The sequence below is a fragment of the Lissotriton vulgaris genome, chromosome 11 (genome assembly GCF_964263255.1).
Source record: "Lissotriton vulgaris chromosome 11, aLisVul1.2, whole genome shotgun sequence".
NCBI classification, from domain to species: Eukaryota; Metazoa; Chordata; class Amphibia; order Caudata; family Salamandridae; genus Lissotriton; species Lissotriton vulgaris.
In genome coordinates this window covers 657,490,600-657,505,761 of record NC_141699.1, presented here as the reverse complement: position 1 = coordinate 657,505,761, position 15,162 = coordinate 657,490,600, and the positions used below count along the sequence as shown (strand labels likewise).

Below are 15,162 nucleotides of genomic sequence, written 5' to 3'. Positions count from 1 at the left end.
AGCTTTCGGGAACAGGCAGACTTGAATCGGAAAACCACATTTTTTAATACTCTTTTGACATTTTACTGGGCGATAGACCATTTTTCCTTTTTTGTGCTTTGAACCTCCTTCCAGTAAGTGGTGGAAACGGGTGTGAAACCCATGGTGGATCCCAGAAAGCTATACATTTTTGAAAAGTAGACAAAGTTTTTATCTCAGCAAGGGGCATTTGTTTATATCCTTCAAGGTTTTCCTATAAAAAGTAACAGTTGAAAAAATATATATTGGAATTGAGTTGTAAAACAGCCATTTGTCTCTGCTTTTCCATCTGTAACTTTTTCTAACTAGGGCAGTTTTCTAAAGCAATATACGTCCATTGAACCCATCTGGTTGCAAGGATATATAGGGCTTGTAGGTTCACCAAGAACCCAAAGTACCCAGAGCCAATAACTGAGCTGCACCTTGCAATGTTTTTTTTTATTCTGTACTAGGTATAAAGCAGTTCATTTGGTAAAATATAAAGAGTGAAAATAGGTATCCAGGAAATCTATGTTTTTTCAAAATGAGAACAAGATATGGAGTTTTGAAGCAGTGGTTATTTGCACCTCTTTGACTTTCTGGGTACCCATACTAGCATGTAAATTAGAGGGCATTTCTCAAAATTACTTATTTCTTAAATACTATCTTACATTTGGAAGGCACAAATGCAGAGAAAAACAATTGGTAATAAGACCTGTTTTACTATTCTGTGTTCCCCTAAGTCTCCCAATAAAAATTGTATCTCTACTTGTGTGGGTAGGCCTAATGCCTACAACAGGAAATGGCCTATAATGCTAAGTGGTAGGAAATTTGTGCCGGCTCGGTGATCCCACAACTTTCCCACACATAAATGTGAGGAAAAAGTTAATGTTTTTTTTTTTAAAGCTAAATTTGAGGTTTGCAGGTTTTTCTGGGTAAGAATGGGGGATCCATGCAGGCCACGCCTCCCTGGACTTCCCTGGGTGTCTTGTTTTCAGAAATGTCTGGATTTGGTAGGTTTCCCTAGTTGGCCACCGAGCCCAGGACCAAAAAGTCAGGTGACCCCCTTGCAAAACCAGATTGTTTTGTGATCAATCATTGTGTTGCCTCCACAATATATTTTGGGCCCTTCCATGTTGCAGGCACTTGGCCCACCCACACTAGTGATGTAGGATTTTTATCCGGAGACCTGGTGGAACGCAGTGTGGTAGGTAACTTCTGCCAGGACAGTGATCCCACACCTTTTCCACACACAAACGAGAGCAAAATGTGATTTAAAAAAAGAGAGAAAATGTTTTTCTAAGTTTGAGGTTTGCAGGGGATTCTGAGTAAGAGAACTTTGGGGGATCCATGCAAGCCAGACCTCCCTTGACTCCCTTGGGTGTCTAGTTTTAAGAAATGTTTAGGTTTGGTAGGTTTCCATAGATGGCCGCCAAGCCTGGGACCAAAATCGCAGGTGAACCCCCTGCAAAAGTAGGTCGTTTTTTGATCAATAATTTGTATTTCTCCGCAATACGTTTTAGGCCATTCCTTGTCGCGGGCACTTGGCCCACCCACACAAGTGAGATCGCATTTTTATCGGGAGAACTGTGGGAACTCTAGGTGGTAGGACATTTGTGCCAGCCCGTTGATCCCACAACTTTCTCACACAGAAATGTGAGGAAACTGTATGTTTTTGTCAATGAATCATATGTACAAGGGCTTCTGGGTAAGTAAACTTTGTGGGATCCACACAAAACATACTGCATATTATTCTTTTAGTGGTCAGTTTCCAAAAAGATGTGAGGGCAGGTGTTCACTACAGAGAGAGTTTGCACTGATGGTAAAAATCAACTAAAACAAAACCACCAAAACATTACTGCACACCCATCCACTAGTCAATCACATGCATACTGTTTGATTTGGCACAAGGGTAAATAAATGGTTTATAAACAAATCTTTATATACCAATTACTTAATGAAATAAAATCTGCAAAAGTAATTGTTAATAATTTCAACATTAAATCAAAGAACCACTGACTTCCGGCTTTTGAGCTGTAAAGCCACATCAAGGCACCAACCACTTTACTGTCCATTCACATGCCGTCCATGCATCAGACACAGAAAAACATTTAGTTTATGTTCCTGTATCCCCCTTTTTGCCTTGTATTTGATGCAACTTTGACTGAAGTGTACTGGGTTCTGCCAATCAGGTCCCCGGTACCAATGTTCTTTTCTAATAATATAAAATTGTTTCCCAATTGGAAAAAAGCCTTTACCACACTTTGTAAAGTCCCTAGTAAGTGGTACCCCTGTTACTTAGAATCTGAGGTACTAAAGAGGGTCCCTAGTGGCAGCAGCACACATTTTGCCAGCCTAAGGGACCCCTCACCAAGCACGTGCAAGACTGGCATTTCAGATTGTGCGTCTTGGTGGAGATCAAAGAGAAAACATGATATGTCGCACATCCCTGTGCGATATGTCCTTAACACTGCATTTAATATTTGTAAGTCACCGCTACAGCATGCCTGACGGCTCCAAGGCAGGGTGCTGAATATTACATATGAAGGCATACCTGCATGAGCAGATATGCCCCTGTGCTGGGCAGTCCTATTACCGCCAGTACAAGTGACCAGGGAAGCCTTTTTAAAACATGTGCTAGACACTGGTGAAAACAAATTCACTAGTTACATGATGGTTTAACTGAAAATCGTAATTTTTAATATCAAACATCTCATATTGGTAAACCCACATAAATGCTAGTGTTGGATTTGCCAATGCATGTACCCAGAGGGCACCTTAGAGGTGCCCCCTGAAAACCTACCTGCCTCTGGTGTGCTTGGAGACTGGTTTCTGCCAGCCTTAAGCATGAGACACTGTTTTGGCCTCCTGCTCTCAGGAGACCCAGGATAAAGGCCTGTCAGAGAAGAGGGTCTAACGCCAACACCCTCTCCAACAGGATGACCTGATGATTAGTCTCCTTGGGCCAGCAAGCTTCAAAGGAGCCGGCACCTTAGGAATTCGAATCTGGCTCCCCTTCCAGGAGAGGTCAGATAGTCAAGTAGGATTGTTACCTCCAGGCTAATACCACCCCTAAGGTGGGCTACTGAGAGGTGAACATGATTTTTCAGAAGTGTCCGTCTTTGTGATGGCATACTTAGGAATTCTGGGACAGAGTTATGCCTCTTCCCTTGGGAAGTGGTCATATAAGGGGTGTAGGGTCCTCAAGTGTCAGTAGCCCATTGACTATTACCCTACATTCCCTTAACACCCCTAAATTCAGTATTTAGGACCCCCTGACACCAGAAATGGTACAAAAGGGGGTGGTGATGAACGGAGCATCTGAATCAATCAAACACTCACACCCAGTCAAAAGATCTGGGTTTAATCCATCACCGTTCTTTAGCCCACTCTGCCACCCCAGTTCAGACATGGCTATATGCAAATCGTTCTGACCCTGTGCCTCATGGGAACAGTCCAGCCCGAACTGCCAAGCCATGTCTTCCCTGGACCGGAAACAAGCTTCCGAGGACCGGTTTCTGGCATTACAGCCGTCTTCAGCCCGGCTTGCTTGAATCCAGTGGCAAAGTGAGCAAGGGACTCACGTCTGAGCATATCCTGCCACACTTATGGCGGCCAAAAGCGGTACAAAAGGGGGTGGTGATGAACGGAGCATCTGAATCAATCAAACACTTGCACCCAGTCAAAAGATCTGGGTTTAATCCATCACCGTTCTTTAGCCCACTCTGCCACCCCAGGTCAGACATGGCTATATGCAAATCAGTCTGACCCTGTGCCTCATGGGAACAGTCCAGCCCGAACTGCCAAGCCATGTCTTCCCTGGACCGGAAACAAGCTTCCGAGGACCGGTTTCTGGCATTCCAGCCGGCTTGCTTGAATCCAGTGGCAAAGTGAGCAAGGGACTCACGTCTGAGCATACCCTGCCACACTTATGGCGGCCAAAAGCGGTACAAAAGGGGGTGGTGATGAACGGAGCATCTGAATCAATAAAACACTCACACCCAGTCAAAAGATCTTTCTGGTGTCAGGGTACAAAAGGGGGTGGTGATGGACGGAGCATCTGAATCAATCAAACACTCCCACCCAGTCAAAAGATCTGGGTTTAATCCATCACCGTTCTTTAGCCCATTCTGCCACCCCAGTTCAGACATGGCTATATGCAAATCAGTCTGACCCTCTGCCACATGGGAACAGTCCAGCCCGAACTGCCAAGCCATGTGTTTGATTGATTCAGATGCTCTGTCCATCACCACCCCCTTTTGTACCGCTTTTGGCCGCCATAAGTGTGGCAGGGTATGCTCAGACGTGAGTCCCTTGCTCACTTTGCCACTGGATTCAAGCAAGCCAGGCTGAAGACGGCTGGAATGCCAGAAACCGGTCCTCGGAAGCTTGTTTCCAGTCCAGGGAAGACCTGGCTTGGCAGTTCGGGCTGGACTGTTCCCAAGAGGCACAGGGTCAGGCTGATTTGCATATAGCCATGTCTGAACTGGGGTGGCAGAGTGGGCTAAAGAACGGTGATGGATTAAACCCAGATCTTTTGACTGGGTGTGAGTGTTTGATTGATTCAGATGCTCCGTCCATCACCACCCCCTTTTGTACCCTGACACCAGAAAGGCAGATCCTAACCTCCTAAGAGCGAGGACACTGAAGAGAGCACCTGTAGGCAGTTGGCTCTGTATGTGGTATGTCACTAGGTGTCCAAAGATTCCCCAGAAGTGTACAGGCCTCAGTGTAAAACCCAAAATATTCTTTTAGTGGTAGTGTGGGTGAGCAGCCTTAGGCCTAACACAGAGGAGTGTAAGACTTTTATTGTACAACATTGACCAAAAATGGAGACACAACTCAAAAAGGAGATCCACACCAATTTTATAAAAATAATCTTTGTACGTGTTTCCTTTTAAGACCAAGATCTTTGCAATATGGTAAGTATGTTTTTAAATAAAAATACTTTTCACTTTCAAAAGTCGACAGTGCAATTTCTGAACAGTTCAATGTTATCCTATGGAGGAAAACAATAATGCGGTTAAACAGGTAAGTTCACAACTTACAGTTCCCATCTTCGGGACAGAAAGGTCAGCAAGAGGCACGGGTCGGGGGAGTACCAAAACTACAGCACCTGCTGCGCAAGGGCGGCTGGGTGCAGAAGTCAAAATCGGAGTTCGGCCTAATGCATTTCAATGGAGACTGGGGGTGCTCGAAGCCACACTGCCTGCAGGTGATTAGATGAGTTGCAGGGGCCAAGCTTTGGGGATTAGGTCAAGCAAGGGGGGGGGGGGGGGGGGCATAAAGCAGCACCAAACATACACCGCCAGTGGCAAAGGAGTGGCTTGGTGCAGGGTGAAAGTACAGCGTCTGGCGCCCCATGCTTTTTAGTGTAGACATTGCTTTCAACAAACAGGCTGCAGGCATCAACCCAGAGGTTTTAGGAAGAAAACCAGTGACCGCAGAGGTAAGTAGAGATGTAAGGGATTGTAGGGGCACCGTCGATTCAGCTCACCAAGGCTGATGGGCTTGGGGTGCAGGGGTGTCTTTAGATGTCAGATTATTCTTACCGGAGCCGGTCGCGGTCAGGGGGATCCTTTTGATTCAGGATGCAGGCGTTATGGTGGAGTCCAAGAGGGGTCAACCAATGCTGGACTCGACATCAGGGTCTCTGGTGAGCCATTCCTGAGTTGGTGGTCCACCTGGACATGGGCCGGAGGTGCCGGCAGCAGATAAGACAGAAGTTGCATTTCCAGTTGGATCCAGAGTCCTTTGAGTTGATTTCTTGGGGACCGAGCCACTGTCCTCAGGAGTTCTGGTTTTTATCGAAGACCAGGCAGTTTCCCAGGGTTTCTGAAAGTGGCTGGCTGCAGGACATGCATAGTCTTTTCCGCAGGTTCTTTAAAACTGGAGACAGGCCGGTAGGGCTGGGGCCAAGTCTGTAATCCTCTTCCGGCTTTGCTGCATGGCGTCCTGTTAGTTCTTTTTAGGTCGCAGGTAACTTGTTACAAGGTCTGAGGGAGCCTCTCAAATACTAGATTTAGGGGCGTTTTAAGGGAGTAACAGGGAGGGCCAGTGGGCACCTCACCTGGGGTGGCTATACCCTCTAATATTCCACCATTCTGGGAGTCCCCTCATCTTCAAATTGGAGAGGACTGAGAACTGTGCTTAACTTCACCTCATTCACCTGCATGGTGGATTTGGCAAAAGTGGGCACAACTCCTGGTCTTACTAAGTTTTCCAGCTGGTTTTCCTACTCCAAGTGAGGGTGTAAACCTGGGGCTGACTTCTGCTACTAGCAGTAAAGACTGGGGTTGATTACAAAGGAGGCATGCCTTTTGAAGCTTCCCCTTTGAGCGCTGTACCCATCCTGGAGAAGGAGGTTCTCTACCCAGGGATCCAGAAACATGTCGGTGTGTGGCAGGCTTCCTAAAGCCAGTGAGTGACTACACCAGGGTCGGTAGGTTTTCAGGGGGCACCTCTGAGGTACCCTCTGAGTAAGTGGTTTAAATAAGCTTACACTGGCATCTGTGTGGATTAATTACATGGAGTTGTTTGGTACCAAACACTTTTGATTTCAGTCAAGCCATCATGGTGCTGGGAAACTCGAGTTGTCAATTTTTCCAGATCATGTACTCCTTGGGGTTTACCTGGCACTTACAATATTTAAGAATTGACTTAAGTATTGTAGGGGCATATCTACTCATGCATATATGCCCTCAACTGTGTTACAGTGCACCCTGCCTAAAGGCTGTAAGGCCTGCTAAAGGGGTGACTTACCTATATCGTCAGGCAGTTCTGGCTGGCATGACACCCAGGCAGGGTGCCATGTTGACTTTGTCGTTGTTCATCTCACAGGGACATGCAAGCTGCGAGAGCAGTGGCATGGTCCTAGTTGGGGCATCCCAGGGGACCCTCTTAAGCTTCCAGGCCCTTGGTACCCAGGGTACCACTTACTAGGGACTTACAGGGGGCAGGAGTACCAAGTGCGGTTATGTTTATAGCGAAGAAGCACTGGCACTTGGAACCTGGTTTGCAGGGACCCTGTGTACTACAAGTGAAACCATATCAATACCAGGCAAAAAGTGTGGCCTACCTTGTCAAAAGAGGCACTTTCTCACAGCACCTGACTTGGCCTCAGCCCTTCCGGCCTATCTGCAGCCCTTGTCGAAAACAGTGCCAAAGTCGACTCGTCATGTAGCTATTGAATCCAGAAACCTCGGAGGACTATCTGCCTTCGAAAAAGACTCACGATGTCCCTTAAACAGCAGTGTCAACAAGGTCCCGTAGCCCTCCAAGTTAAAGTCCATCGCGGTTTCACCACTCTTGGACTCCCCAATATCATCTGCAGCCTCTACACGTAGGCCCCATCTACCACGAATGCTCCGGTAAGTAAAAACCCGACTCCTAAAGACACCTCTGCACCAGTCGCCCCTGGGCCTTGAAGAAAAGGACAAAGGTGTCCCACCCAACGAGCCCGCCCCGAGCTTCGCTGGGCCTGAGCCCACTTGCTGTTTCAGCCTGACTGGCCACCTGGCTAGAGCCTGCAGCCTCTTTCAGCAGTGACATATCTCCATTGAAATACATTGGGCACTACGATGCTGTTTTGCACCCGGCCTCCCCCATGCTGCTGGTGGTGTACTGGTGGTGCTGCCTTGGACCTTGCCCACCACTCACCTTACCTCCTGGAGATTGGTCTTGTCAGTCGCTGTGCTAAGCCTGTTTGTACAACTTGTTCTTCCTTCCACAGGATAGCATTGCAGAACTGACAAATTGCACTGTGTCAATTTTTTTAAGTGAAAATAATGAATATTTGAAAACGTACTTACCTGAATTGTTTTTTTCTGATGCCTTAACATATATGAAGATACTTGCTATTTTTATACATTGGTGTGGATCTCCTTCTTGAGTCGTGTTTCATTTACTAATCATTGTGGGTATTTGCAATTTTCTTGCACTCCTCTGTGTTAACCTAAAGCTGCTTGACCACAATACCCCTAATAGAGCCCTTTTGGATTACATAGCAGGCCCCTGTCCACTCATAAGGGAACCCCTAGACTCTTTACACTGTGTATCAGATTTTGATATCCATACTAATATAATAAAGAGAGAGCCCAAACCTTTGAGGCGGGTAATCTCAGGAACCACCGCACCAATCGCAACATCAAATACAGCATTGGAAAGGGCAGTTGCAGCAGAAGGACATACGCTATGCAGACGCCCACCATATACATTTAAAAGGTAAAAGAACCCTGCCAGCAAAGTAGTCCCTTGTGGGCGTGTCTGCGTTGTGCTGTGGGCGTGTGCTAGGGGCGTGAGGTACGTTCCGCCCTACATGCCATGTCTCATATTGTGTGCTAATCCCACCCTGCTCCCTTTAAATATCCCTGCACCCCATAATCATAACCCACCCTTACTCCTTAAAATACCCCAACACCCTTAAACACTAACCCATCTTAACCCTAAAAATACCACTGTACCCCAAACCCAAACCTAGCCTGAACCCTAAAAATACCCCTGTACCCCAAAACCCAAACCTAGCCCTGAACCCTAAAAATAACCCTGTACCCCAAAACCCAAACCTATCCCTGAATCCTAATGCCATGCGATATAATGGCATTCCGGAGTCATGGTACTTTCGTAATGAAAGTATGCGGAGTGATAGTTGCGGAAAGAAAGTTGCGGAATAATGGGTGTTTACCCTCCCCCGGTAAGTACATTAGTGGCACGGCGGCCCACATCTCCAGCAACATACTCATATTTTTTTACCACCCATTTGAAAAATGCACAGGTCTCTCTCATTGATGGCCAGCACCGACATACACTTTTAGACACACCTCCCGCCACAAGTTCTAGAATTGAGAACTTTAGAGCTGGGGAGCTACGTTCAAATCTCTGCATCAGCTCAACATCCTGTGATTTCAGACAAATCTCGTTGTCTCCCTGTGCCTACCACAAATGAATGTGTTCTTCTGTAATGTAAATTGTGCTCATGCCATGTTGTCCAGTTCGCGCTATATAATATTGCAAGGAAAAAGAAAGTAGGGAAACTCGGGTTCACACACTACTGAACGCACACTCTTAAGTGCATCAGCAGTGCACTGTGAATCGGAGCGTTTCACAGGCCTGTCACAGATAGGAAATGCTATCAAAATGAAATCCTACAAAACAATATACTACTGGCCGGCAGCAATTCATACCCGGACAACGTCTGGACAGGCTGCTAGTATCACATAAAGAGACAGCTTCCTACAACCATTTACACTGCCAGCTTCGGGCCCAACACAATACAACACTCAAGTTTCCAAACATAGTCATTCAAGGGCCCATCACCGTCATATGCCAACAGGACTAACCTACCAGTCTCACCACCAAGCACCGAGACATCAGTCAAGCGCCAATCCAAACGCACCGCAAGCCAAGTGTCAGTCCGCATGCATGCCAGCCAAGCGCTGGTCCACACACAGCCAGCCAAGCGCCAGTCCACAGGCACTTACAGCCAAGTGCCAATCCACACGCACTGCCAGCCAAGCACCAGTCCACACGCACAACCAGCGAAGTGCTAGTACACACAGACCATCAGTCGAACTCCAGTTCACACACACTTAGAAACTTTCTCAGGTGTGTAGGGGTTTTCTGTCCCCCTTGGGGTCAGATTGCCTTAAAAATATGGCTAATCTAGGACTGAAGACGGGTATTTTAGTTTATTAAACTTCGCAGATTACCGAAGTAGAAATGGGTTTTGTTATTGGTTAACCCCTATGACAAACAATTGGGGGTAGACGTTTTCCATGTGATAATACCTTTTAAGCCTTCTTAGGAGGGGTTGAATATCGTATTGCCAACTGTAATTTTGGACATGTTTGCAATTTTATAACTATGTCTTGTGGAAAGCCAATGTTCAAAATAGGAGGCCTCAGCGTGGTGATGGTGAAAAGTCAATGGTAAAAGCTATAAACTTGATTGGGTTATTCTGAGATGTTACACCAGATGCCATTCGTCTGCTTGATTTATCAGGAAAAGTTAGGAGGTGTGCCTAAAATGTTTTGTGAAAAAGCACATAGTAAAGCCAATAGGAATTGAAGGGTGGCTGGTTATGGCACATAGTTAAACTCTTGGGAAAGATATTTTATTTCATTAAACCTCACAGATTATCATAGTAGAAAGGGTTTTGTTAATGGTTAACCCCTATGACACGTCCCGGGGGTGTTATATGGTATAAAGCTAAAGTACCTCCTGCCGTACATAAGTATATTGCAAGTCAAAGAGGCGTTCCATAACTATATAGAGGAACTAGGCCAAAGACCGAGTTATTTATAATGTTATGGAACTCTGAGATGTCTTGCTTTACACTTATCAGGTGCAACAGAATGTAGTTTACTCCATATAATAATGGTCAAACCATCACCTATCACACAAACCACTTATAACACTTTTGTGCGTAGCTCTTTCAGAAATTGAGACCATGTTTGCAAATATGGAAGTAGAAAAATAGAACCTCTAGTGCTTAATTAAACACATAAAAAACCTGTTTGATATTTGTTGCAAAAAGATATAGAAACGGTTCAATACAAGTCTGTTTTGTTTATAAAGCTACAGTAACTCAGAATTTGTAGGAACATGCAGAAATGTTCACACTTTTCTATAATTAAGGAATGCCAAAAAATTATCATATTCTTTCTGCTACTCACTGTAAGCTAGAAAAAATAGAGCAGAAGAAAGCAAAGCAACGTTTCATTTTAGTTGATTTAAACAGCTGCTCCGTGACCTGACCTGCCTTTTACCTCAGCTGCTGGCAGCAGGTATTGTGACATTAGAATCCAAATACAATAACTTATTACAGTTGAGTTATGACATCTTTTTTTTATAATCAGCGACTGAGTGTGTCACTAGTCGCCAATTATATAAAAATTAAAGAAGTGCATTTATACAGGGATTGCAGAATCCCATGTATTATAATACTATTTAAGCCTGTAATTTGTAAATTCTTGACTGATTATTGCCTTTTGGGAAAACGTATGCTTTACGCAGTAGGTCTCTAGGGTTGGATTGGTACTGCACTGTGTCGAAGCCTGTAAAAAAGGCATTGCGTTTCAGATGTTCGCAGTAAGCAAGGGCTTTGGTTTTGGTCACGCCCTATGGCAAATCCTGGGGGCGAAGTTTTTTCACTTTGATAATCCTAGCTAAGCTCCTAGGAGTGCTTGTATAATGAATGATTTACGGACTGCATTTGTTCTATATTTGTAATTATATGATGGTATGACTGACTGTTGCCTTGTGACAGAGCTTCTTTGCTATACAGTTGGATATGGTGACAAGCTAAAGATAAGGGTTTTAGGAAGTGCTTACTTTGAGCTGGTAGTTCCAGGCATTAATTTATAAGGACTGGCACTTAATTGTTTTCTTCATCTGCTTTGACCCAGAGCAAGAGAGAGAGAGAAACACAAAAGGTGGGAAGAAACAGGAAGAGAAAGATGGGAAACAGTGACAAATGGAGAAAGCAGGGATGAAAAGAAACTCCCAGGACTAAAATAAAAGGGCAGGCAGTGTGTTGGGTGGAAGATGGAGGCAATCAATCAAGATTCTCTTTTCACTTTCTTTCCACTCTTCTTTATCTTCTTTTTCTCATTCTCTCCCTTCTTTTCACACAGTATTGCTCTTTAAAAGCGACAGCCTTCTTAAACACACAAATTCACAAATAACTGGTTGGGGAGTTTTTGTGATGTCTTTTTAGAAATTCATTCTGTTCAGTTCACACCCTGCACATTTGTGTCGCAAGCTGCCCAATGACTTACTATTTGTAATGACGACAACACAAGTCTTATTGGAGTTAAAAGGCAGAGAATTTAATTCAAGGGAAAAAAACACAGGTAGATCCAGCATGGTTGTAACTCAACATTTATGATCGGTATCAGTGGACTGTCACATTACTAAAACTGAGCAACCCTTCAGATGGCCTTCCATATTCATTGTAGTGGAGCATGTGTAAGCCCGAGACCTTTGCTCTAGTTATGTATGGCTAGAGACGGCTTTGCCTTGATGATGTGGGAATGCCCAGCAACCCAAATCAATGCTATTCCTTCCTTCTGGCGCCCTCCAAAAATGGGTTGAGTCGGAGCAGTACTTGTGGGCAAATTCCCATTTGTTACCTGCTCTTTAGCATCACATGAGTTCTATAACTTTTCGATATCCATCTCCCAATCCTAATGATGTCTTGCCCGTTCTAATGTTGCTCTGCCATTAATTTGAACTCTTGTACTGAAGGCTTGTGTGGCAAAGTGAAGAGTCCAGCTGTTATATTCTGTCTTGCCTCTTTAACTGCATGCGCTGCGCATTGCCTTGCCATGCATTCTTTGTTCTGAACAGAGCTTTGCTAATGTAGCATTCTGCCCTTCTCTGTCAGTTATTACTTGGATACTGCTGTACTTGTACCTGATGCTGTGCTGTCAATAAACTACTTTTAATACAAGCTTCTACTGGATTCTTACAAAATTGGCGACGAGGATAAAGCTACTCCAGCCATCTACAGCACAGGAGCGGAGTTTTGGACCCTTTTATGAAATTTTGGGAGACTTTTACTATTTTGGTACGTTTTGGATTACTGCCTTTTTCTTAAAATACCTGGATTATCTTTAACTTGCTTTGAACTTGTTTTTCCTGCAATACTCCTGAATTTCGGAGTTTTGAAGCACCTTTTATGTGTTTTTGGGCATTTGCATCTTTCAAGTTTGACTGTTTTTCTTCCTGCGAGCATCTGGCTGTCTTCGGAAGCGTCACAGCGCCTCATTGGTTGCCCAGCAACTGTTTGTTCCTGGAAGCATCACTGTGCCTCACCTGTCTCTAAGCAACGCGTTGTTTCTACGTTGCAAGCCGGAATCTCTCTGCCGCCTATATTCTTCTGTCAAGTTCTCCTCCCGAACTCCGCCTGAAGGACTCTGTGACATCGTGTAGCCTTTCACACGTCACCTTGAAGTTCGCGCGTCAGCTGGGAGCCTGGTTTCTGTGTATGTGTCATCGCGCTTGGACGTATTTTCGTCATCGCGTTTTGACGTGAACTACGTTGCGTGCCGCCATTTTGTTTATAAGCGTTTCCAAGCAACCATAACACGGAGAGGCTTTCATCGGCAGCCACAAGGAAAAAGGGATTTCTTCGTGTTTTGAAGAATTTACTTCAGGCGCAGTGTACGTTTCAACTTTTATTAGCGCTTGTTTTTGGTCTGTTTTATTAAGCTACTTTAAGTGTTTTTAAGAAAATTTTGAACATTACAAACGCACAGTGTACTTCAAGACTGGAACTCAGTTCTCATTTTGCATTTAGTTACAGTGCACATTGGACATCGTTTTCAAGAGTGTTTACACAAGGGGATTCTGATATTTGATACTGAATGCTTTAATTTTGTTTTTCTTTTATGTACAAGTGTTTTTTTTATTCTTCAGCTTTATGATTGAATGTATTGTAAGAGTATTTTCGGTTTACATTTCAAGCTGAATTTTTTCACTTTCAGTTGGGGCAATGGAGTGATTTTTATTTTTTTTATTTTGAACTTCTTAAGTGATTATACTGTAAGTAATTATTTGGTACCTATAATTTTTTGCAATTTCCTTAAAATGCAGTTCGATCCCCCAGCTAAGTTTTTACAGGTGAAAGGCGATCCTCCTATGCCTTGGTCTAGATGGAAGGAGGAGCTCTTCAATTACATGAAGGCTATTGATGGGGAACGCATGGGGTCCGAAAGGAAAAAAAGTATCCTGTTACATTGCCTTGGCTCGGAGGGCCAAGAAGTTTTTAGGACTTTACCCCAAATTGCTGTTGCCTCAGGTAGTGGTGACTCCTTAAATGTATATACGGAAGCTCTCAGTAGGTTGGAAAAGAGATTTAAACCTACAGCCAATATTGCTTTGAATCGCTTTAAATTTTATACTATGGCTCAAAAACAAGAAGAGTCATTTGATGACTTCCTCACTGCCTTAAGATCTTTAACATTGTACTGCAATTTTGGTGCAATGACTGATGAAATGATCCGTGATCAAATCATCGTGCATGTTAAAAACAAAAAAGTTCAAGATAAATTATGGTGTATTGGTGATCCCAATTTGGAAGAAACTATTGCTATTGCTAAATCAACAGAAATGTCTGAGAAATGGATGGGTATAGTGGATAAACAGAGTTCTAATTCTAGTAATACTATCACTGAAGACGAGGTATGTGTAGTTAGATCTAAGTGGGATGGAAAAAATTCAATTTCTACTCAACCAAGGTATAGGAATACTTTTAACACTAACAATAGGAGATCGATGTTGCAAATAATGCATTGTCATGTTTTAGGTGTGGTAGCAAGTCTCATATTGCGTCATTTCAAGGATGTCCTGCCATGAACAAAACATGTAATGTTTGTGGTAGAGTGGGACATTTTGGCAGTGTTTGTAAGGAAAAACGTTACAATGCACAATGGCGTACAGGACCACCATCACGTCCGCCTTCTAACACCATTACACCCACAAAAGTTTCCTCTGTTAGTGAGTTGGAGGAGGCAAAACAAGATCCTGAGAGGGGTTTTGTTGTTTCGATTGTTCAGAGTGGATGTGTATTGGTTACAAGCAAGAAGTCCCCAAAGTGCATTTTTCATGTTTTCTCAGTTGCTATTGAACTTATGGTGGATTCTGGTTCTCCGTGGACCATCATTACTAGAGATTACTACAATGAAAAGTTAAGTGGTGTTTGTGATTTAATCAATCTACAACCATCAGACATTTTAGCAGAAGGCTTTAATGGATACTTGATTGACATTGAAGGCTTTCTTAAGGTTCCGTTAACCTTCAGAGGCAGAGTTGCCCAAATCAAATTATATATTGCTGTGAAAGGTATAAATGTGTTGGGTTGGCAAGACCAATGGGAGCTTGGCATTAAACTAAATCCACGGGCCAAGGATCCTATTTCTATGTGCAGTGATCAAGAAATGATCAGTTCCATTTGCTCTAGTGTGGGAGAGAGAAGTGACATTTCGTATTGGAGCAAAAAGTTTGATAGAGTTTTCACTGATCAGTTAGGGAAGTTAAAGAATTTCGCACATAAGATAAGATTGAAGGAAGGTGCCCTTCCTGTCAAACAAAGGTTAAGAGGGGTTCCATTAAATGTCAGGGATGAGTTGAAGAAAATGCTTGATGATTTACTTAAAGATAATA

General features: G+C 44.0%; 1 protein-coding gene across 3 annotated transcripts in view; it reads left to right on the top strand.

Annotated features, from left to right (window-relative positions):
* Positions 1 to 15,162, top strand: part of LOC147683295 (butyrophilin subfamily 1 member A1-like) — a 173,765-nt gene that overhangs the window by 24,392 nt on the left and 134,211 nt on the right. The gene's annotated exons all lie outside the window — the stretch shown is intronic.